Genomic DNA, 23,167 nt, shown 5'->3' with positions numbered 1-23,167 from the left:
TTCCATGAACAGGGAGCTCAGTTTGTAGTTGGTGCCTTCAGTAGCAGGCCACTTAACAGGGGCCTGCCTCAGGCAGCCTATTCTTAGCTATAAATTTTGACAAGAAAAGAAGAACTTGTTTTATGAGAATCTACAAGGGCTGCAGCAGGCTAGGTCTAATAGACATCTTTACTGCAGCTTCATCACTCCCAGCGGCGCTGTATACTCCCATGCCCTGGTTGCTGGGTCACTGCAGCGGAGGCTCCGGTTTCATCCTAAGGTCAGTCACACACACACCACCCTTCCGGATCACGAGGCCGCTGATGAAGGGGAGCGTGGCCGTAGGGGGTGGACCGTGTGCGCACAAGCGTGGACACTGATTACTGGGCAGCCGCTCCACTAGCCACCAGGTACAGTTAAGGAGCACAGGTCTGGGGGTTTTTCTCCTATATTAACCCAATTTTGTACTGCCCGCAGCGCATTGTGATAGGTATTAGGGCCTGATTCAGGTTGGATTGCAATCACAATAAGCGATCCAACTGCAAAAATTGCTAAGAGCATACGCATGTGCCTGCATTTTCTGCGGCACCCCGCAGAGAATGCGATCGCCTCTGCCTGTCAATCGAGGCGGGGGGGGGGGGATAGGTGGGTCAGCAACACTCCATTTCCAAGTCAGGGATGGAGCGGTGCGGGGGCAAGGCTTCAAAATGGGGTCTGCAACGGAGGAGACACAGGGGGCGTGGTCACAGCGGCTGTATGACATCACATTCAGCCGCTGTGATCACAAAAATGGTGGCGGCTTCCTGCGCGCACATACAGTCTGCACCAGCAGGAGGCTACACCATTTTTTATGATCACGCTGAACTGCAGTGCGACTGCAATTACAGCATGGTCAAGAAGAGAGGCGTCATGCTGGGTGGCCATGCCCTTTCACTGTGCAGGAGCCAGCACCGCTCACACACTAGTCCCCGGGTGCAGCCCCCAACCCCCGGGACACCCGGAGCAACAAAATGTAGATTCAGGCCACCAGGCCATGCCCCTACCTATGAAACCATGCCTCCTTTTTACCATTGCGCTGCTTATCTGCGCGCACTGCATTACAATCTCCCTCGCCACCTCTCTGGGTGTCACCAGTGATAGTGACACCTCTGCCATGCTTGTAGCAGCTGGTCCTAAGATCTACGCCTCAAGCCCTGAGTGTTTGCCCTTGTGACTTGTTGATCATCATAGCGAAGCAGATGCTTACAGAAAACTGCAGGGGCTTAGATTGAAAATATAAAAATTGATAGGTATAAGGTAGAGAGGAGCGGGTTCGGTTCTCCGAGAACCGAATTCCCCACGAACTCCACGTTGTTTACACTGGTCCGAGGCAGGCTCGGTTGTTCCCGCCTGACTCGGAAAACCTGAACAAGGGAAAATGTCATCATCCCGCTGTCGGATTCTCGCGAGATTCGGATTCCATATAAAGAGCTGCGCGTTGCCGCCATTTTTACTCGTGCATTGAAGATAGAGCGGAATGGACGTGGCTATGTTCTCTCAGTGGAATTCTCAATATCAGTGCTCAGTATCAGTGGTTACTTATTGCTGCTCAGTAATACTAGTAGTGTGTCTCTCCTGCTCAGTGTCAGTTCTCAGTAGTATCCTCATCAGTGCTCAGTATCACTGCTCATTGTCTTGTGCTGCATTGTGGTGCTCAGCATACTACAGTACATTACTAATAGTCCAGTGCTGCATCTTGCTGCTCAGTGTCAGTTCTAGTATCCTCATCAGTGCTCACTATCACTGTTTATTGCATTTTGGTTTTCTGTATACTACAGTAACATAGTAATATAGTAACATATAGTAACATAGTTTTTGAGGTTGAATAGAGGCAAATTGCCCATCGTGTTCAACCTGTTTTAAGTTGTGATGATTCTACATACTTGCTGAATAATGTTTTATGACTAGTTAGCTACTATAACTCATGTTACCCCCGGATTAACCATGTTGATATTTTAAGTATTATAACCTTGGATAGCTTTTTCATTCAGAAATGTATCCATTCCTTTTTTAAATCCAATTACAGAGTCCGCCATTACCACCTTCCCTGGCAGGGAATTCCACATCCTGATTGCCCTAACAGTGAAGATCATAGTATCTCACCTGGCAGGTAAGTAGGAGTTCGGCTAGAGCTGTGGAGGATTGCTGCTCCGGGCACCCCCTGTCAAGTGAAGGAGATCCAACTGAGGCAGCACAAGGGAACTCTCGAAAGAAGAACAAGGCTAGAGGAAGATCTGAGACAAAGAAATCTGACTTTTACCAGAGCTAACCAGAGGAAAGCACAAACACAGTCCCCCACTACCACAAATAATGCAGTCGAGTTTCCCACATTTGGGGAAATCACAGGGGTCAGCATACCCAGAATGCAATGAATGAACCTCACCCTGGGAGAACAATCTTCATGACCATGGTATCTCCTATGCAAAATAAGTATGATTTGGGATAGGGCTGGGGAGGGCCGCTGCTCAGGCACATCTCTGTCAAGTAAAGGAGATTCAACTGAGGCAGCACAAGGGAACTCTCATCTGGGGACAACAACTGCAGGGAGAACACATATTTTCAGATGAAAATCTTGGTCATGCTCTGGTTTCTCTTCAGAACGAACAAATCTTTCGCCTTTTACTAAAGATTTCCGTGGAGAGGAGCAAAACTGAGTTTTACCTCAATTTTTGCATGCCCCATCTTTTTGGGGTTTCTTTTATCGGTTTAAAGATAGAATGAGTGTGCTTTAATGAAAGCTCATTTGCATAGAAATTACAGTAAATGTTTGTTTCTTTTCAAAGAGAACTTTCTTGACCATGCTACTTGCTTGAAAGATCCGGGAGCACATGGAATACAGTACAAACCATGCTTATAGCAAGGAGAAGCCAGGTGAGAAATCTGCTTTCTTTCAAATTGGGCGCTCACTTTGATCTGAATGAGGACTGCTGGCATGGCACTCAGGCGACAGGTGGAATCTTGGTCATGGTCTGGTTTTTCTTCAGAATGAGCAAATCTTTCGCCTTTTATTAAAGATTTCCGTGGAGAGGAGCAAAACTGAGTTTTATCTCAATTTTTGCATGCCCCATATTATTGGGGTTTCTTTTATCAGTTTAAAGACAGAACGAGTGTGCTTTCTTGTTAGCTTTAATGTAAGTTTATTTGTATAACAATGACAGTAAATGTCTGTTTCTTTTCAAGCAGAACTTTCTTGACCATACTAATTGCTTGAAAGATCTGGGAGCACATGGAAAAGAGTACAAACCATGCTTATAGCAAGGGGAAGCCTGGTGAGAAATCTGCTTTCTTTCTTTCAAATTGGGTGCTCACTTTGAGCTGAATGAGGACTGCTGGCATGGCACTCAGGCGACAGGTGGAATCTTGGTCATGCTCTGGTTTCTCTTCAGAACGAACAAATCTTTGCCTTTTACTAAAGATTTCCGTGGAGAGGAGCAAAACTGAGTTTTATCTCAAATTTTGCATGCCCCATCTTATTGGGGTTTTATTTTATCGGTTTAAAGATAGAACGAGTGTGCTTTAATGTAAGCTCATTTGCATAGAAATGACAGTAAATGTTTGTTTCTTTTCAAACAGAACTTTCTTGACTATACTAATTGCTTGAAAGATCTGGGAACACATGGAAAAGAGTACAAACCATGTTTATAGCTAGGGGAAGCCTGGTGAGAAATCTGCTTTCTTTCTTTCAAATTGGGTGCTCACTTTGAGCTGAATGAGAACTGCTGGCATGGCACTCAGGCGACAGGTGGAATCTTGGTCATGCTCTGGTTTCTCTTCAGAACGAACAAATCTTTCGCCTTTTACTAAAGATTTCCGTGGAGAGGAGCAAAACTGAGTTTTATCTCATTTTTTCCTTGCCCCATCTTATTGGGGTTTTATTTTATCTGTTTAAAGATAGAACGAGTGTGCTTTAATGTAAGCTCATTTGCATAGAAATTACAGTAAATGTTTGTTTCTTTTCAAACAGAACTTTCTTGACCACACTAATTGCTTGAAAGATCTGGGAGCACATGGAAAAGAGTACAAACCATGTTTATAGCAAGGGGAAGCCTGGTGAGAAATCTGCTTTCTTTCATTCAAATTGGGTGCTCACTTTCAGCTGAATGCAGGGCCGGTGCAAGGTTCCTCGGCACCCTAGGCAAATCTTCATCGCCCCCCCCCCCCCCCCCAATGCCCGGCCTCTCAGGTGAAACAGTGCGTAGGTAGCGTCTTCTAAGCTCCTTTTAAGCTTTATAAATATATACAATATACTCCTGTACTTGTGCGCAGCACTTGCGCAGAAATAGCTTAACAACGTTTCGGATGCTTTGATATTGAATCTTTAATATTGGATGTTTTGTCAAAAGATGCAACATTAAAGCATCTGAAAAGTTGATAAGCTACAGTTGTATTTCCGCATATGTGCATACTGTACTTCTTTGAAACATGTGGAGTGCCACCCATAAATACAGGAGTGCCACCCATAAATACATATATATATAGTATATACATACATAATAATTTTGACACATCCTCCAACACCGCTACACCAGTTCCCCAGTCCCCCCCAAGCCCTAGATGCTTGTACAAAGTTAAAAAAAAAAACCTCTGCAGGGTGGTGTGTTTATTAAATGTGACGTTTCAGGGACCGTATCCCCTATCTTGAAGAAGGGGAACGGTCCCCAAATGTCACATTTAATAAACAACACACCCTGCACAGGGTTTTTTTTCCACTTTGTACAAGCCTCTGAGTGCCGCCAGCTATTTGGATACCATATGCATGTGAGCATGTACCCTTATGGAGTGACAGAGGAAACAGGTTACTATATATATATATATATATATATATATATATATATAGTGGAAAGGAAATCAGCGGCACTCAGCAGACTGTTGTAAAGTAAAAAAGTCTTTAATCCGGTCCATATATATATATCTAAAAAGATCTATCAAGATAGATGTACTGTGTTTATACATAGATGGATATACTGTGTTGTGTGTATATGTGTGTATATATGTGTATATATATATATATATACACACACACACGTGTATATTACTGTGGCCGTTTATTGTGGCCACCTACAGACAGCTGCCACCTCTCAGGCACTAGAGAGGCGCAGCTGCTGCAGAACCTATTGCCTTTCACATAAATTAAATAAGAAGAGGCAGAGGGGGGGGAAGAAGTGAACCTAGCTACAAGATGCAGGAGGGGGGGGGGGAGCAGCGGGAGCCTAATAGCTGTGGGGGAGCTGGTAATAAGAAGAGGCAGAGGGGGGGGGGGGGGAAAGAAGTGAACCTAGCTACAAGATGCAGGAGGGGGGGGGGAGCAACGGGAGCCTAATAGCTGTGGGGGAGCTGGTAATTAGAAGAGGCAGAGGTGGGGGGGGAGAAGTGAACATAGCTACAAGATGCAGAAGGGGGGGGAGAAGTGAACATAGCTACAAGATGCAGAAGGGGGGGGAGAAGTGAACAAAGCTACAAGATGCAGAAGGGGGGGGGGAAGTGAACAAAGCTACAAGATGCAGGAGGGGAGGGGGGGGGGGTGCAGCGGGAGCCTAATAGCTGTGGGGGCGCTTGTCACAAAAAGAGGCAGCAGCAGGTACTGATGCGGGAGCCGGTCGCGGGATTGGGGGGGTAGCGCGGATAACAATTTGCACTGGATTGTAGGGAGAGACGGCGCCCGATGCGGCAGCAGTGCGGACCAGGCCAGCGGGTGACTCTCCTTCATGTGCCCTGTGCCCAAATGCAGGGGTGATGGGGGGGGGGGACGCGGCGCGGGAGACCATCGCGTGGGGGAGCGGCGGGTAGTCAGTGATGCGGAGCGGACCAGGCCAGCGGGTGACTCTCCTTCATGTGCCCTGTGCCCAAATGCAGGGGTGATGGGGGGGGACGCGGGAGACCATCGCGTGGGGGAGCGGCGGGTAGTCAGTGATAGGCTGATACTGTGGGACCCGGGACCCCGGACTCAGGAGCACAGGCGGCAGCAGGCTGCACATAGCCCACATAACATAGTGGAATGTGTTATGATCGCAGAGGTGGGGGGGCGGCGGCACGGCAGGGTTGCAGAAGTAGGCACACAGTCAGTCAACTCACTTTTGAAGGCAGAGTCAGACAGACGTGGTGGGCGCACACGAGCAGCTCCTCTGTTTCTGCTGAGGCACATGATAAAAAAGTGTTCTCTTTCACTTTCGTTCACTAAGCAGTGCCGCCCTCCAGTGGTCGCCGCCCATAGGCAGCTGCCTAAAGCTGCCTAGTGGTAGCGCCGGCCCTGGCTGAATGAGAACTGCTGGCATGGCACTCAGGCGACAGGTGGAATCTTGGTCATGCTCTGGTTTCTCTTCAGAACTAACAAATATTTCGCCTTTTATTAAAGATTTCCGTGGAGAGGAGCAAAACTGAGTTTTATCTCAATTTTTGCATGCCCCATATCATACCTCCCAACTGTCCCGATTTTCGCGGGACAGTCCCGTTTTTTGGGGACTGTCCCGCTGTCCCACCTGCGGGCCGCAGTGTCCCGCGGTGGGGAGGACAGTTGGGAGGCTCTGTCTGTCGCTGCCCTGCTTAGCAGAGCAGCGGTGAATAGACGCTGTGCGCATGCGCACAGCGTCTATTCACTGAAGTCAGAGGGAGAGGTGGCATGCCAGCGGCTCACAGAGCGCTGGGCATGCCCCCTCAGTGCCGAAAACGGGGGCGTGACTCGCGATCGCGGTTCCTCGCGCGAAGCCACACCCCCTTTTACTTAGGCCACGCCCTTTTTGGGAGCGCGCGCGACTTCGCCACGCGTGTGTCCCTCTATGCGAGCCGACAAAGTTGGGAGGTATGCCCATATTATTGGGGTTTCTTTTATCAGTTTAAAGACAGAACGAGTGTGCTTTCTTGTTAGCTTTAATGTAAGTTTATTTGCATAACAATGACAGTAAATGTTTGTTTCTTTTCAAACAGAACTTTCTTGACCATGCTACTTGCTTGAAAGATCTGGGAGCACATGGAAAACAGTACAAACCATGCAGTATCACAAGAGCCTTTATTTGATCTTTCATGAAGATAGAGCAGAATTGAGGACACGTCAACAATTTCTGCCGAAGGTGGTTCATCTTTCCACATGGTGCCTTTGGCCACTGACACCTTCGTTGAGTCAAAGTCTCTGGCTGTGGTCAGAACTTTGAAAATTTATGTCACCAGAACGGTTCAGATTAGGAAAACAGAGGCTCTGTTTGTCCTGTATGCTCCCAACAGGATTGGGTGTCCTGCTTCCATGCAGACCATTATGCGCTGGATCTGTGGTAAGATTCAGCATGCTCATTCCACGGCAGGATTGCCGTTACTGAATTAGGTGAAGACCCATTCTACTAGAAAGGTGGGTTCATCCTGGGCAGCTGGTCGGGGAGTCTCGGCATTGCAACTTTGCCGAGCAGCTATTTAGTAAACACTTTTGCTAAGTTTTACAAGTTTGATACCTTGGCCGATGATAACCTCAAGGTGGGTCATTCGGTGCTGCAGAGTCGTACGCACTCTTCCACCCGTTCAAGAGCTTTGGTATAACCCCATGGTTCTTAATGTGACCCCAGCATCCTCTAGGTCGTATGAGAAAATAGGATTTTAATACCTACCGGTAAATCCTTTTCTCTTAGTCTGTAGAGGATGCTGGGCACCCGTCCCAGTCCATACTGTGTCTGCAGTTATTACTTGTGGTTATACACATGTTGTGTTATGGTTCTGGTCAGCTTTTTGCTGCAATTGTTCATGCCGTTGGCTTGTGTTCTGTTGAATGCCACGTTCTGCGGCATGCTTAAGGTGTGAGCTGGTAAGATGCTCACCTTAGTTTAACAATAAATCCTTTCCTCGAAATGTCCGTCTCCCTGGGCACAGTTCCTATAACAGGAGTCTGGAGGAGGGGCATAGAGGGAGGAGCCAGTTCACACCCTTTGATAGTCTTAAAGTGCCCATGTCTCTTGCGGATCCCGTCTATACCCCATGGTTCTTAATGTGACCCCAGCATCCTCTACGGACTAAGAGAAAAGGATGCCCTTGCGCACTATCCTGACTTCTCCTCCCGTCTGCTTACTTTGTGCCTTCCAACGCACAATGCGAACTACAGGTGGTGCTGTAGGGCCCACACCCTTTTACTTGCCTTACAGAACAGCTCTGGAGCTGTTACAGTGCCCAGCTGCTGCAAGAAATCAGCTTGAATGCTTCAGGGGATGGGGCATGGCCAACATGAGCCCCACACCAAAGGAGGGTGGGGGTGTTTAATGAGAACTAGGGGTCATCCAAGCACTGCAAAAGGCCGCCATGCCCTGCACGCCCCTTTTCTCTTTTCATATGCAGATGAGGGTTCCAGCCAACTTTGGCCCACTGCTTGGATAACATCACTGTATGCAAATCCGTCTGCTGCAGACCTTCCCCCAGGAATGCTTGTACTAGATGTTGCATATGGTTTGATATTTGATGGTGCTTCAGTATTAGGCAGCCTTCCGCCCTCCCATGTTCATCTGAAAAGATGTGGTCTCCCTGCAGTTGTTGTCCCCAGACGAGAGTTCCCTTGTGCTTCCTCAGTTGAATCTCCTTAACTTGACGGGGGAGGGGCTGCCAGAGCAGACACCCTCCCCAGCCCTATCCCAACTCATACTTATTTTGCATATGAGATTTCTTGATCATGAAGATTGTTCTCACAGGGTGAGGTTCATCCATTATATTTTAAAATAGGAAGGTACAAATTACATATTTGAATTGCATTTATGTGCTGGATTCAAATGTCCCCCCCCTTCCATTCTCAATTGTGCCCGTCAGCAGCTATTCTAAGGTTGCTGCCAATGGGTGTGACACATTTATTTCTTCTGTGGGGTACACTGGACTCCACAAGGATTCACATTGGGGTGTAGAGTAGGATCTTGATCTGAGGCACCAACCGGCTCAAAGCTTTTGACTGTTCCCAAGATGCTCAGTGCATTCTCCTCTATAACCCCGCTTCCATGAACAGGGAGCTCAGTTTGTAGTTGGTGCCTTCAGTAGCAGGCCACTTAACAGGGGCCTGCCTCAGGCAGCCTATTCTTAGCTATAAATTTTGACAAGAAAAGAAGAACTTTTTTTATGAGAATCTACAAGGGCTGCAGCAGGCTAGGTCTAATAGACATCTTTACTGCAGCTTCATCACTCCCAGCGGCGCTGTATACTCCCGTGCCCCGGTTGCTGGGTCACTGCAGCGGAGGCTCCGCTTTCATCCTAAGGTCAGTCACACACACACCACCCTTCCGGATCACGAGGCCGCTGATGAAGGGGAGCGTGGCCGTAGGGGGTGGACCGTGTGCGCACTGGCGTGGACACTGATTACTGGGCAGCCGCTCCACTAGCCACCAGGAACAGTTAAGGAGCACAGGTCTGGGGGTTTTTCTCCTATATTAACCCAATTTTGTACTGCCCGCAGCGCATTGTGATAGGTAATAGGGCCTGATTCAGGTTGGATTGCAATCACAATAAGCGATCCAACTGCAAAAATTGCTAAGAGCATACGCATGTGCCTGCATTTTCTGCGGCACCCCGCAGAGAATGCGATCGCCTCTGCCTGTCAATCAGGGCGGGGGGGGGGGGGGATAGGTGGGTCAGCAACACTCCATTTCCAAGTCAGGGATGGAGCGGTGCGGGTGCAAGGCTTCAAAATGGGGTCTGCAACGGAGGAGACACAGGGGGCGTGGTCACAGCGGCTGTATGACATCACATTCAGCCGCTGTGATCACAAAAATGGTGGCGGCTTCCTGCGCGCACATACAGTCTGCACCAGCAGGAGGCTACACCATTTTTTATGATCACGCTGAACTGCAGTGCGACTGCAATTACAGCATGGTCAAGAAGGGAGGCGTCATGCTGGGTGGCCATGCCTTTTCACTGTGCAGGAGCCAGCACCACTCACACACTAGTCCCCGGGTGCAGCCCCCAACCCCCGGGACACCCGGAGCAACAAAATGTAGATTCAGGCCACCAGGCCACGCCCCTACCTATGAAACCATGCCTCCTTTTTACCATTGCGCTGCTTATCTGCGCGCACTGCATTACAATCTCCCTCGCCACCTCTCTGGGTGTCACCAGTAATAGTGACACCTCTGCCATGCTTGTAGCAGCTGGTCCTAAGATCTACGCCTCAAGCCCTGAGTGTTTGCCCTTGTGACTTGTTGATCATCATAGCGAAGCAGATGCTTACAGAAAACTGCAGGGGCTTAGATTGAAAATAAAAAAATTGATGGGTATAAGGTAGAGAGGAGCGGGTTCGGTTCTCCGAGAACCGAATTCCCCACGAACTCCACGTGGTTTACACTGGTCCGAGGCAGGCTCGGTTGTTCCCGCCTGACTCGGAAAACCTGAACAAGGGAAAATGTCATCATCCCGCTGTCGGATTCTCGCGAGATTCGGATTCCATATAAAGAGCTGTGCGTTGCCGACATTTTTACTCGTGCATTGAAGAGAGAGCGGAATGGACGTGGCTATGTTCTCTCAGTGGAAATCTCAATATCAGTGCTCAGTATCAGTGGTTACTTATTGCTGCTGAGTAATACTAGTAGTGTGTCTCTCCTGCTCAGTGTCAGTTCTCAGTAGTATCCTCATCAGTGCTCAGTATCACTGCTCATTGTCTTGTGCTGCATTGTGGTGCTCAGCATACTACAGTACATTACTAATAGTCCAGTGCTGCATCTTGCTGCTCAGTGTCAGTTCTAGTATCCTCATCAGTGCTCACTATCACTGTTCATTGAATTTTGGTTTTCTGTATACTACAGTAACATAGTAATATAGTAACATATAGTAACATAGTTTTTGAGGTTGAATAGAGGCAAATTGCCCATCGTGTTCAACCTGTTTTAAGTTGTGATGATTCTACATACTTGCTGAATAATGTTTTATGACTAGTTAGCTACTATAACTCATGTTACCCCCGGATTAACCATGTTGATATTTTAAGTATTATAACCTTGGATAGCTTTTTCATTCAGAAATGTATCCATTCCTTTTTTAAATCCAATTACAGAGTCCGCCATTACCACCTTCCCTGGCAGGGAATTCCACATCCTGATTGCCCTAACAGTGAAGATCATAGTATCTCACCTGGCAGGTAAGTAGGAGTTGGGCTAGAGCTGTGGAGGATTGCTGCTCGGGCACCCCCTGTCAAGTGAAGGAGATCCAACTGAGGCAGCACAAGGGAACTCTCGAAAGAAGAACAAGGCTAGAGGAAGATCTGAGACAAAGAAATCTGACTTTTACCAGAGCTGACCAGAGGAAAGCACAAACACAGTCCCCCACTACCACAAATAATGCAGTCGAGTTTCCCACATTTGGGGAAATCACAGGGGTCAGCATACCCAGAATGCAATGAATGAACCTCACCCTGGGAAAACAATCTTCATGACCATGGTATCTCCTATGCAAAATAAGTATGATTTGGGATAGGGCTGGGGAGGGCCGCTGCTCAGGCACATCTCTGTCAAGTAAAGGAGATTCAACTGAGGCAGCACAAGGGAACTCTCATCTGGGGACAACAACTGCAGGGAGAACACATATTTTCAGATGAAAATCTTGGTCATGCTCTGGTTTCTCTTCAGAACGAACAAATCTTTCGCCTTTTACTAAAGATTTCCGTGGAGAGGAGCAAAACTGAGTTTTACCTCAATTTTTGCATGCCCCATCTTTTTGGGGTTTCTTTTATCGGTTTAAAGATAGAATGAGTGTGCTTTAATGAAAGCTCATTTGCATAGAAATTACAGTAAATGTTTGTTTCTTTTCAAACAGAACTTTCTTGACCATGCTACTTGCTTGAAAGATCTGGGAGCACATGGAATACAGTACAAACCATGCTTATAGCAAGGAGAAGCCAGGTGAGAAATCTGCTTTCTTTCAAATTGGGCGCTCACTTTGATCTGAATGAGGACTGCTGGCATGGCACTCAGGCGACAGGTGGAATCTTGGTCATGCTCTGGTTTCTCTTCAGAATGAACAAATCTTTCGCCTTTTATTAAAGATTTCCGTGGAGAGGAGCAAAACTGAGTTTTATCTCAATTTTTGCATGCCCCATATTATTGGGGTTTCTTTTATCAGTTTAAAGACAGAACGAGTGTGCTTTCTTGTTGGCTTTAATGTAAGTTAATTTGTATAACAATGACAGTAAATGTCTGTTTCTTTTCAAGCAGAACTTTCTTGACCATACTAATTGCTTGAAAGATCTGGGAGCACATGGAAAAGAGTACAAACCATGCTTATAGCAAGGGGAAGCCTGGTGAGAAATCTGCTTTCTTTCTTTCATATTGGGTGCTCACTTTGAGCTGAATGAGGACTGCTGGCATGGCACTCAGGCGACAGGTGGAATCTTGGTCATGCTCTGGTTTCTCTTCAGAACGAACAAATCTTTCGCCTTTTACTAAAGATTTCCGTGGAGAGGAGCAAAACTGAGTTTTGTCTCAATTTTTGCATGCCCCATATTATTGGGGTTTCTTTTATCAGTTTAAAGACAGAACGAGTGTGCTTTCTTGTTAGCTTTAATGTAAGTTGCCATAGATGCAGTGAAACACGCGTGTAGGGCACGGCGTGTCCGCGTGTATTTGACTCATGTGAAATGTTATAAAACAAAAATATATGATTATGATGTTAGCTGTTAGTCTCCACTAATAGGGAATAGAAGCTGAGCTATAAGAAAGGAATACACTAGATATGATGTCACTTAGCAATTACAATGTCTAAAGTGCATACAGATAGCTACTAATAACTCTTGATAAGAAAGTATATCAGTGTGGGTATATTTATATGATGGAATATTGGGACTAGTGAATATATATCACTCCTGCTGTCCAGATTGGCAATAACCAGACAATTATGATAAGAGTAGAGATGTCACATGGGCTGCTATAGATATTAATTTAATGCTGTATGTGTCATTTGTTACAAATGGATACATTTTCTATGAGTCAGCCTAGCAGCTGCATGTTCTAACAGAACACTATCCTCACACAGAATCTGCTAACCTTGAGATAACTAAATGACAGTGTGTAACAGTCTCTTTACTATAAGACTGTTACAAAGTAATATATATATTTGAAGTCAGTCTAGCAGCTGTGTGTTCCAGCAGTTTATAAGACAAAGAAAATCTCCTATTGTGGAATCTAGACACATGGGACTGCTGGCCTGTGTCATACTATTTCTATGTAATACCAGTAACATGTATATAACTGTTACATAATTGTTACAAATGGATAAATCTTTGAGTCAGCCTAGCAGCTGCATGTCCTAACAGGACACCATAAATCCTTTACAGTGTAACAAATTGATTGGTAACACTTAAAGGCTGGAGAGCAGTTATATGCCTTACTAGCATACTCAATATACCACATTATTACACCAGTTACCACGATTATTGACAGCGCATTTGATATATTATATTACCCTCACATTGAGTCTGTTTACCTTTAGATAACTAAGTGACCGAATATGTAACAGTTTCTCTATCATAAGACTGTTACAAAGTGAGATAGATATATTTGGAAGTCAGTCAAACAGCTGTGTGTTTCAGCGGTTTATAAGAAAATTCCTCATTGTGGAATCTGGACCACTAAGGGTTATTATATATATAGCACATGGAATTGCCACATCTCCCTATATGATAATTTCATTACACTGTAACATAATAAGAATTAACTCTTTAACAGTGTAAATAGAGAGTAATGAATCTCTGACACATGGAATATATTATTTCTTAGATGAATTGGATAAACCATTATGACAGACACTTTGCTTCCTAATAAGAATTGAGGTGGCTATACCTCTAAGGAAAGCATTATTGCCTACGCCTAGATCAGATTAAATAAGATCTGGCTGAATATATGAAGGAAGGTTGCTATTTATATGAGAATTGGAATTGCTATATTCCTTAAGGCAACCCCACCGATTGATATATGTTGTCAATTAAGTATATCTGAACGGCTATATCTGGACCAGATTTAATAAGATCTGGCTGATTATATGAAGGAGGGCTGCTATTTATATTGGAATTGCCATATTCCTTAAGGCAACCGCACCTGTTGGTATATCTCGCCAATTAACTATATCTAAACAGCTAAATTAAAGCTATTCATCATTTTTTTTAGTTTGGATATTAATAAATATGATCTTTCCATGATGCATAGAGATTTCCCTATCAAGTGATTCCTTATCCGATATAGAAAGCTATCCCCCTATGGTATTGAATTTAGGAATATAGTCTTAGGGGACACAGAGAAATAAGTGATCCCCATCTACCTAAGCACCCCACAAATTGGAGGCTAGCTTACCGGTTATACTCAATCACCCCCACAAATTCGCCAATGGGGATGGCTTCCCGGGAGGTAACCCCTATTGAGTGAAGGGAGTATATAGGATATGACCCAGTGGTACCTGACGACATAGATACTAACAGCTATTTAATAACATTACGCTAGAAAGTGATTATTAGCAACATATATATCTATATAAACAACCCCGCCAGGGTTGTGCCTTCAAAAATAATCACACACGGACACGCTTTTTAAACCTTTTTTTCACATCTCTTTATTCTTCTTATGCACATGTATGTTAGTTCTGTGATTTTAACCTTTATGTTTCACTGCAGTTTGGGATAATAATATTAATATTTATCCAATTTTAATACATACTTAATAAAGGTTATATTTTATGATTCATTCATTCTGTCCAGTGCGTCAACAGTGCAGATTTCTTCTTGTTTTTTCTCCCAAATTCTATAACAATGACAGTAAATGTTGTTACTTTTCAAACAGAACTTTCTTGACCATGCTACTTGCTTGAAAGATCTGGGAGCACATGGAAAACAGTACAAACCATGCAGTATCACAAGAGCTTTTGATCTTTGATCTTTCATGAAGATAGAGCAGAATTGAGGACACGTCAACAATTTCTGCCGAAGGTGGTTCATCTTTCCACATGGTGCCTTTGGCCACTGACACCTTCGTTGAGTCAAAGTCTCTGGCTGTGGTCAGAACTTTGAAAATTTATGTCACCAGAACAGTTCAGATTAGGAAAACAGAGGCTCTGTTTGTCCTGTATGCTCCCAACAGGATTGGGTGTCCTGCTTCCATGTAGACCATTATGCGCTGGATCTGTGGTAAGATTCAGCATGCTCATTCCACGGCAGGATTGCCGTTACTGAATTAGGTGAAGACCCATTCTACTAGAAAGGTGGGTTCATCCTGGGCAGCTGGTCGGGGAGTCTCGGCATTGCAACTTTGCCGAGCAGCTATTTAGTAAACACTTTTGCTAAGTTTTACAAGTTTGATACCTTGGCTGATGATAACCTCAAGTTGGGTCATTCGGTGCTGCAGAGTCGTACGCACTCTCCCACCCGTTCAAGAGCTTTGGTATAACCCCATGGTTCTTAATGTGACCCCAGCATCCTCTAGGTCGTATGAGAAAATAGGATTTTAATACCTACCGGTAAATCCTTTTCTCTTAGTCCGTAGAGGATGCTGGGCACCCGTCCCAGTCCATACTGTGTCTGCAGTTATTACTTGTGGTTATACACATGTTGTGTTATGGTTCTGGTCAGCTTTTTGCTGCAATTGTTCATGCCGTTGGCTTGTGTTCTGTTGAATGCCACGTTCTGCGGCATGCTTAAGGTGTGAGCTGGTAAGATGCTCACCTTAGTTTAACAATAAATCCTTTCCTCGAAATGTCCGTCTCCCTGGGCACAGTTCCTATAACTGGAGTCTGGAGGAGGGGCATAGAGGGAGGAGCCAGTTCACACCCTTTGAAAGTCTTAAAGTGCCCATGTCTCTTGCGGATCCCGTCTATACCCCATGGTTCTTAATGTGACCCCAGCATCCTCTACGGACTAAGAGAAAAGGATGCCCTTGCGCACTATCCTGACTTCTCCTCCCGTCTGCTTACTTTGTGCCTTCCAACGCACAATGCGAACTACAGGTGGTTGTTCAGCCTCTCACTAAGCCCTTTCTGGCAAATTTGAAGCCTACAGTATAACCACCTTTACTTTTCAATAATCTGTTCAGAAGAGGTGTTTGTAGAACGGTGTTTTATTATTCAGTAAAGGGATCACAGATATGATGCGTTGATTTGATGTACAATACGATATGATGATATGTGATAATGAGGTAAAACTGTTAATGAAACAAGAATATGCAATTATGATATGCATGTGAAAAGCAAAATGGATATACACAAGTACATATAACATAGGCTGTGCAAACATGTGATTACATGTGCGAGTATAAACTACAGTGCAGCTAACATTACTCACTGGCTAAACAGGTTGAGATGAGACATTTAATATACAAACTCACCATCGAATGCTATATGAGAGTTGGACCCATGTAAAGCATGACTGTCTGGGACCATGAGGGAAGTAGAAAGGCTGATCCCAGCTTCTTCATCCCAGAATGCATTGCAAGACTGGCTACAAGAGGCTATGAGGGTCAAATTAATTGATGGGACTGACCACTAGATGGGGCAATAATACAACTTTCTGTAGTAAAAGTAATCAGATCTACACAAAGCAAATGCTGAAGGCATGACACTCCCCGTCTGGTATCACTGGTACCATATTTTAAACTCTAAACAGATAACAATAAGAATAGTTCAGTCACTGGTCTGAGGAACAACTTAGTCTCTCCTCGCTTACAGATCTTGACCTCAACCTTACGAACCTTCCCATCCTTGCTTGGGAACGTCTTGGTGACAAGACTTAAAGGCCATTCGTTGCGTTGTGACTGGCAATCTCTGACGAGCACAATGTCACCTGGTTTTAAGTTGGGTTTGGCAACTTGCCACTTGCTCCTTGACTGCAGGGTAGAAAGGTATTGTCTTTTCCATCTGTCCCAAAGGGTGTTTGCAAGGCTTTGAACTTGTCTCCATTGACGTTTGAACAGGTCTTTGGTATTGAATTCTCCAGGAGGAGCATAGGTAATCCCGGTCTTCTGTGTAAGAAGAGTGGCCGGAGTAAGTAGAAGTGGGTCTTCTGGGTCATTAGACACTGAAGTCAATGGTCTTCCGTTGACAATAGCTGAGACTTCAGCCATGAAGGTTGTTAAGCTCTCGTGAGTAAGTCTTGCAGTTCCCACTTGCAAGAATATGGAATCAAGGATTCTGCGTATCATGCCGATCATCCTTTCCCAGGCACCTCCCATATGAGAAGAATGAGGCGGGTTGAAGGTCCATGTACAACCTTGCTCACTGAGATATCTCTCTATGCTTTTAGTGTCAATGTTCGAATTAATTTGTAATTCTTTGGCTGCTCCAATGAAGTTGGTACCTCTGTCGGACCGGATGTGTTTTACTGGGCCACGGATAGCAATGAAGCGTCTAAAGGCATTGATGAAGCTTGAAGTGTCCATTGATTCTATAACTTCGATGTGAACAGCTCTGATGCTCATACAAGTGAATACAACCGCCCAGCGCTTGCTGTTCGCATTCGCACCTCTAGTATGTCGTGTGATGACAGTCCATGGACCAAATACATCAAGACCAACATTGGAGAAAGGAGGGTCTGTACTAAGTCTGTCTGTTGGAAGATTAGCCATCTTCTGAGTTTGGGAAGTACCACGAAGTCTACGGCAAATGATACATTTGAAGATTGTGCTGCTTACACACCTTTTCGCTCCAATAATCCAGAACCCAGCTGATCGTAGAGCTCCTTCGGTAAACAATCGTCCTTGGTGTTTGACTTCGTTGTGATAGTGTTGCACAATTAAAGAAGCTATGTGGTGACTCCCAGGAATGATTAAAGGATTTTTCTCATTTGTCTCCAAGTTTGCTTCTTGAAGACGGCCTCCTACTCTCAATAAATGATTTTCATCAAGAAAAGGGTCTAGCTTTTTTAAGGTGCTGTCTTTGGGAATAGGATTTCCACTGTTAATGCAGTCGATCTCTCCGGAAAAGATTTGGTGCTGCACAACACGGATGATAAGGTTCTTGGATCGTTGTGTTTCTTCTGGTGCGTAAACATTTTGACAGTGGTGCCAACCTTTACATCCATTCACACTTACAGATGCGTTGCGTTTAAATGAATGGACTATGTGAGTTAAGCAGGTAATGGCTCTGACAAGTGATTTCCAAGTTGAAAATCTTTGGAATCTGTGAGGCTGAAGTTGACAATCTGAAGTTACGGTATGGATTGTAGTTATTTGTGGACGAATTTCAACATCTGAGTCTGCGTCTACTAGCTTGAATATGCTACTTTCAGGATTGTTCGAATCTGCCTTGTACAGGAATTCAGGTCCTCTGAGCCATGTAGTGTCTTTGAGGATACTGGCTGGGACAGCTCTTGTAGCGTGATCTGCTGGATTGTGAGCAGTAGATACATAGTGCCACTGTTTTGGATTGGTGGATCTTCTGATTCTTAGCACACGATTGCTGACATAAACATGGAACCGTCTGGTCTCGTTGCATATGTAGCCTAATACTACCTTACTGTCTGTGTAGAAATCTGCTTCAGAGAGTCCAATTGGTAACTCAGATGAAATGAGCTCAGCTAATTCTACAGCTAGTACTGCAGCACAAAGTTCAAGTCTGGGCACTGTGTGTTCTGGACGTGGAGCTAACTTTGCTTTGCCCATGACAAATCCAATATGACATTGTCCCTTGATGTCCATGGTCTTAAGATATGCAACTGCAGCAATTGCTTGGGTTGAGGCATCAGAGAATACACATAGTCTCTGGTTTTGTACTGCTGTAGAAGGCACGGGGGCATATGGACGTGTAATGCGGAGGTTGGTTAAGGTAGATAGAGAATCTTTCCACTCTTGCCACAAGTTTCTTTTCTGGGGAGGCAGTGGGGCATCCCAGTCAATTGACTCACAGGTTAGGTCTCTGAGCAAAGCTTTACCTTGGATAGTGACAGGAGCTGCAAATCCTAAGGGGTCGTACAAGCTGTTTAGAGTAGAGAGAACACCTCTGCGAGTGAAGGGTCTTTCTTCGCTGTTTACTTGGAAGGTAAAGGTGTCAGATTTTAAGTCCCACAAGAGTCCAAGGCTACGTTGAGCTGGTGGGGAATCGGTTCCTAAATCCAAGTCTCTTAAATCGCTGGTATGATCTTGGGAAGGGAAGGCTTCCATCACTACTTTGCTGTTGGAAGCTATTTTGTGAAGCCTCAGGTTTGAACAAGCAAGCATTTCCTGAGCTCTTTTGAGGAGGCTGATTGCTGTCTCGGCTGTTGGCATAGATTTTAGGCAGTCATCCACGTAGAAGTCTTTATCTACAAGTTGTCTAACATCAGAACCATACTCTAGCTCACCCTCTTGAGCTGAACGTCTGAGTCCATAGATGGCAACTGCAGGTGAAGGGCTGTTACCAAAGATGTGTACCTTCATGCGATACTCCGTGATGTCTTTTGAGGGGTCATTGTCTCTGAACCAGAAGAATCTTAGGAAATTCCTGTCTTTTTCTCTCACAAGAAAGCAATGAAACATTTGTTGAATGTCAGCTGTGAAGGCAATAGAGTCTTTTCGGAAACGGATGAGTACTCCTAGGAGTTTGTTGTTAAGGTCTGGTCCTGTCAGGAGTACGTCATTTAAAGAAACACCTTCAAACTGGGCACTGGAATTGAACACCACTCTTATCTGACCTGGTTTCTTCGGGTGATATACTCCGAACATTGGCAGGTACCAGCATTCTTCTGTGTCTTTAAGAATGGGAGCTATCTCGGCGTGACCATTCTCAAATATTTTAGCCATAAAGGAGAAGAAATTATCTTTCATCTCTGGTTTCCTGTGAAAGTTGTGTTTAAGTGAAGAGAAGCGTTTGAGTACTTGTTCTCTGTCATTAGGAAGGCGTTGTCTGGGTGTTCTAAAGGGTAGAGGAGCAACCCAGCTGTTGGCATCATCCTTGACTAGTCCTTTCTCCATTATTTCCAAGAATAGTTTGTCCTCTATGGACATTGCCACCTGGTCATCCTTCTTTGTTCTCTGGAAGACTGCGTGTCCCAGATGATCTTGATAGTTGTCACAGATATGGTTGTCACTAGTTGAGTCTATGAAGGTACAGTGTGGTAATTCCTTTATGAGGAAATGGTTATGACATGGCTGGAATAGAGAAGGGCGTCCATTTTCTAAAGTACAGGTAAGCATGCTGTTGACAGAATCTGGTTTATGCACATCTCCAAGACATACTTCTCCTATTATTACCCATCCCAGATCCAGTCTTTGAGCGTAAGGTGCGTTATGTGGACCATTAATCTGACTTCTGGCTTTGTGGACTTGTAGGATATCCCTCCCAATGAGTAGATTTATTTGGGCATGTGGATCCAGTTCTGGTATCAGATGTGCTATGCGTTTCAAATGTGTATGGTGTTTAGCTACATCTGGTGTAGGAATCTCACTCCTATTGTCTGGAATCTCGTCACACTCTGTGATAGTTGGTAAAGAGAGACATGTCTTCCCATCCAAGGACTCAATTTGATAGCCAGTTGCTCTCCTTCCTGTTGTCTCAAAACTCCCTGCGCAGGATCTTAAGGAGTAAGGAGTGCTGGGTCCTTTAACATTAAAGGTCTCAAAGAAGATTGATCTGGCTAGAGACCTGTTACTTTGGTCATCTAGGATTGCATAAAGTTTAACGGCTTTGTCTGGATGGCCTTTGGGGTAAACTTTGACTAAACATATTTTGGAGCAGGATCTACCGCTAATGGCATCTTTGCAGACTTCGGTACATTGTGAAGTTATTTCTGGTGTGACTGCAACAGTGTCTTTTTGTTCTACACTGTGCTCCCCGCCATGCTCTGTATCGGTATAACTGTGTTGCAAAGCCCATGGGGGAGGACCAGGGTGTAGAGCGGTATTGTGGTCTGTGCTGTGGCATTCTGTGCAGTTAGCACTAACCTTGCAGTCCTTGGCGAGGTGTGATGTGGAGGAACAGCACTTGTAGCAGATCCTATTCTCCTTTAAGAAGGCTTTGCGGTTCTCCAGGGACTTTTCTCTGAAGGTTCTGCATTTCAGGAGAGGATGCGGTTTGTGATGCAGAGGACATTGCTTGGCTGGATCTTTGTCTGTGGTCTCTTGGCGATTAAAGCTGGTAGACCTGCGGAAAGAATCTGAATAATGCACATTAGTCTTGTGAACTGCAACTGATGTTTTGCGGGGGTTAGGTACCATAGGTGCAGTATTTGTCAAGGTAAAGGCAAAACTAGGATCATTCCTGGTCATAGCTTGCTGGTGTACAAAGTCCACGAAAACTGAGAATGGTGGAAATTGCACTTTGTTCTGCCGCTTATATTTGGAGCCATGGTTGATCCATTGTTCCTGCAGATTATACGGTAGTTTCTGCACTATAGGGTTAACGCCTCTGGCTGTGTCAAGGAAGGCAAGTCCTGGTAAATCTCCCTCACATTTAGCTACTTGAAGTTCTTTTAGTAAGTCACTTAGTTCTCTGAGTCTCTGATAGCCTTTGTTGGGTAACCTGGGGAAATCGTCTATTCTTTTGAACAGAGCACTCTCTATTATCTCTGGTGAGCCATAGCACTCATTAAGTCTATCCCAGATCATCCTAAGTCCATTCTCAGGGTGGTTAATGTTAATCACTCTTATCCTTCTAGCATGTTCTGCAGATTCATTCCCAAGCCATTTAATTAAGAGGTCTATCTCTTCACTATGTGAAAGGTCTATTCCTCTGATAGCGTTTTGAAAAGAGGACTGCCAGGCTCTGAAGTTCTCAGGGCGATCATTGAACTTTGAAATACTAATCGTGACTAATTCACGGCGGGTGAGAAATTTAGCAAAGTCTAATGTGTCCTGATTGGCTCTTGGAGATGTCGGTACATTAACACGGTAGGTATATGGTGTGTAGTCATACCTGTTAGTGTTGTCTGGTTCCCGACGGTTGGTATCACACCGCTTCTGTGTGAAGTAGGCTGTGTCTTTCTTGGAGTTTGCAGATTCAGACATCTGAGGTGGGGAAGAGTTGTCCCTCATAGGTTCACAGTGTCTAGGATTCTCTTGCTTGCAAATGTGTGGTCTGTTGTCCACTGGTGGTGGCGCTGTAGAGTGTACTTGATTTGTTTGCATGAGGTCTGAATGCGTACCTTGTAAAGATGGAGGGTTGCTACTCCTTTTTGAGACTTGACGTACGTATTCTGATGTGCGTTGCAGTGAATCCTGAGATCCATTCTCTGTGTCAAGTACATTGGTTCTTCTTATATCAGGGAGTTCTGCAGTCTCCAAGATTTCTGCTTCAGCTATGGCAGCCGCTGCCTCCTTCTCTGCAGCGAGCTTCTCGCCGATTGCTTCTAAGCGTTTGCTCTCGATTTTTAATTGCATCTCCTGCTCGGCAAAGTTAGCCCTTACTTTTGCGGCTTCCGCTTTTGCACGTGCCATGATGGCTGCATTACTGACAGACAAGGATTTGGAGGAACCAGAGACTTGGGACCTTGTTTTGTATGAGGATATCGTTTTCTGTGACATGGTGATCTGGTAGAGATGTTTGATTGTGTAGAGACTGCTGTAATGCTGTCTGCAAGTAACTGTTCAGACTGGTCGCAGATCTCTGAGGAGTCAGTATCTTTGAACTGTTATGAAGCTGCTTGACTGTGAAGAGACTGTTGTGTTGCCTTATAAGCGTGGCTGCACTGACTTGTACAGGTTTCTGTGTAGTCAAATGGCGGTACTCCTATTGCTGAGCTGCCATAGTTGGTAGACTGTATAGAAACTGTGTGGCTGTCATATGCAGATAGCTGTGGCTGGCAGTGTAACGGCTCTGTAAGTCAGTATATGTCCCCACTGCTGACAGGCAATGATTTACTGACGGAGTCAGTGTTAGAGAGTCCATCTGCTTGTAGCATTCGATGTTTTACTGTTCAGCCTCTCACTAAGCCCTTTCTGGCAAATTTGAAGCCTACAGTATAACCACCTTTACTTTTCAATAATCTGTTCAGAAGAGGTGTTTGTAGAACGGTGTTTTATTATTCAGTAAAGGGATCACAGATATGATGCGTTGATTTGATGTACAATACGATATGATGATATGTGATAATGAGGTAAAACTGTTAATGAAACAAGAATATGCAATTATGATATGCATGTGAAAAGCAAAATGGATATACACAAGTACATATAACATAGGCTGTGCAAACATGTGATTACATGTGCAAGTATAAACTACAGTGCAGCTAACATTACTCACTGGCTAAACAGGTTGAGATGAGACATTT

The 23,167-nt window shown here is 44.9% G+C and overlaps 10 non-coding genes across 10 annotated transcripts; 8 read left to right on the top strand and 2 right to left on the bottom strand.

Annotated features, from left to right (window-relative positions):
* Positions 1–2,288: 2,288 nt before the first annotated feature.
* On the bottom strand, positions 2,289–2,452 carry LOC134982588 (U1 spliceosomal RNA). Its single transcript, XR_010191270.1, has one exon. It is a non-coding gene; the product is annotated as a U1 spliceosomal RNA (small nuclear RNA).
* A 144-nt stretch (positions 2,453–2,596) lies between these two features.
* Positions 2,597–2,712, top strand: LOC134982338 (U5 spliceosomal RNA). The gene has a single exon (XR_010191043.1). It is a non-coding gene; the product is annotated as a U5 spliceosomal RNA (small nuclear RNA).
* A 270-nt stretch (positions 2,713–2,982) lies between these two features.
* Positions 2,983–3,098, top strand: LOC134982449 (U5 spliceosomal RNA). The gene has a single exon (XR_010191144.1). It is a non-coding gene; the product is annotated as a U5 spliceosomal RNA (small nuclear RNA).
* Positions 3,099–3,384: 286 nt separating this feature from the next.
* On the top strand, positions 3,385–3,499 carry LOC134982423 (U5 spliceosomal RNA). The gene has a single exon (XR_010191120.1). It is a non-coding gene; the product is annotated as a U5 spliceosomal RNA (small nuclear RNA).
* Positions 3,500–3,774: 275 nt separating this feature from the next.
* Positions 3,775–3,890, top strand: LOC134982407 (U5 spliceosomal RNA). Its single transcript, XR_010191106.1, has one exon. It is a non-coding gene; the product is annotated as a U5 spliceosomal RNA (small nuclear RNA).
* Positions 3,891–6,320: 2,430 nt separating this feature from the next.
* Positions 6,321–6,433, top strand: LOC134982459 (U5 spliceosomal RNA). Its single transcript, XR_010191153.1, has one exon. It is a non-coding gene; the product is annotated as a U5 spliceosomal RNA (small nuclear RNA).
* Positions 6,434–11,254: 4,821 nt separating this feature from the next.
* Positions 11,255–11,418, bottom strand: LOC134982500 (U1 spliceosomal RNA). Its single transcript, XR_010191190.1, has one exon. It is a non-coding gene; the product is annotated as a U1 spliceosomal RNA (small nuclear RNA).
* Positions 11,419–11,562: 144 nt separating this feature from the next.
* LOC134982336 (U5 spliceosomal RNA) lies at positions 11,563–11,678 on the top strand. Its single transcript, XR_010191041.1, has one exon. It is a non-coding gene; the product is annotated as a U5 spliceosomal RNA (small nuclear RNA).
* Positions 11,679–11,948: 270 nt separating this feature from the next.
* Positions 11,949–12,064, top strand: LOC134982414 (U5 spliceosomal RNA). Its single transcript, XR_010191112.1, has one exon. It is a non-coding gene; the product is annotated as a U5 spliceosomal RNA (small nuclear RNA).
* Positions 12,065–12,350: 286 nt separating this feature from the next.
* On the top strand, positions 12,351–12,466 carry LOC134982381 (U5 spliceosomal RNA). Its single transcript, XR_010191081.1, has one exon. It is a non-coding gene; the product is annotated as a U5 spliceosomal RNA (small nuclear RNA).
* The last annotated feature ends 10,701 nt before the right edge of the window (positions 12,467–23,167 follow it).

This window comes from Pseudophryne corroboree (genome assembly GCF_028390025.1).
Source record: "Pseudophryne corroboree isolate aPseCor3 chromosome 12 unlocalized genomic scaffold, aPseCor3.hap2 SUPER_12_unloc_1, whole genome shotgun sequence".
In the NCBI taxonomy this organism is placed as follows: Eukaryota; Metazoa; Chordata; class Amphibia; order Anura; family Myobatrachidae; genus Pseudophryne; species Pseudophryne corroboree.
The sequence above is the reverse complement of the archived record's forward strand: the minus strand, read 5'-3'. Positions and strand labels throughout refer to the sequence as shown.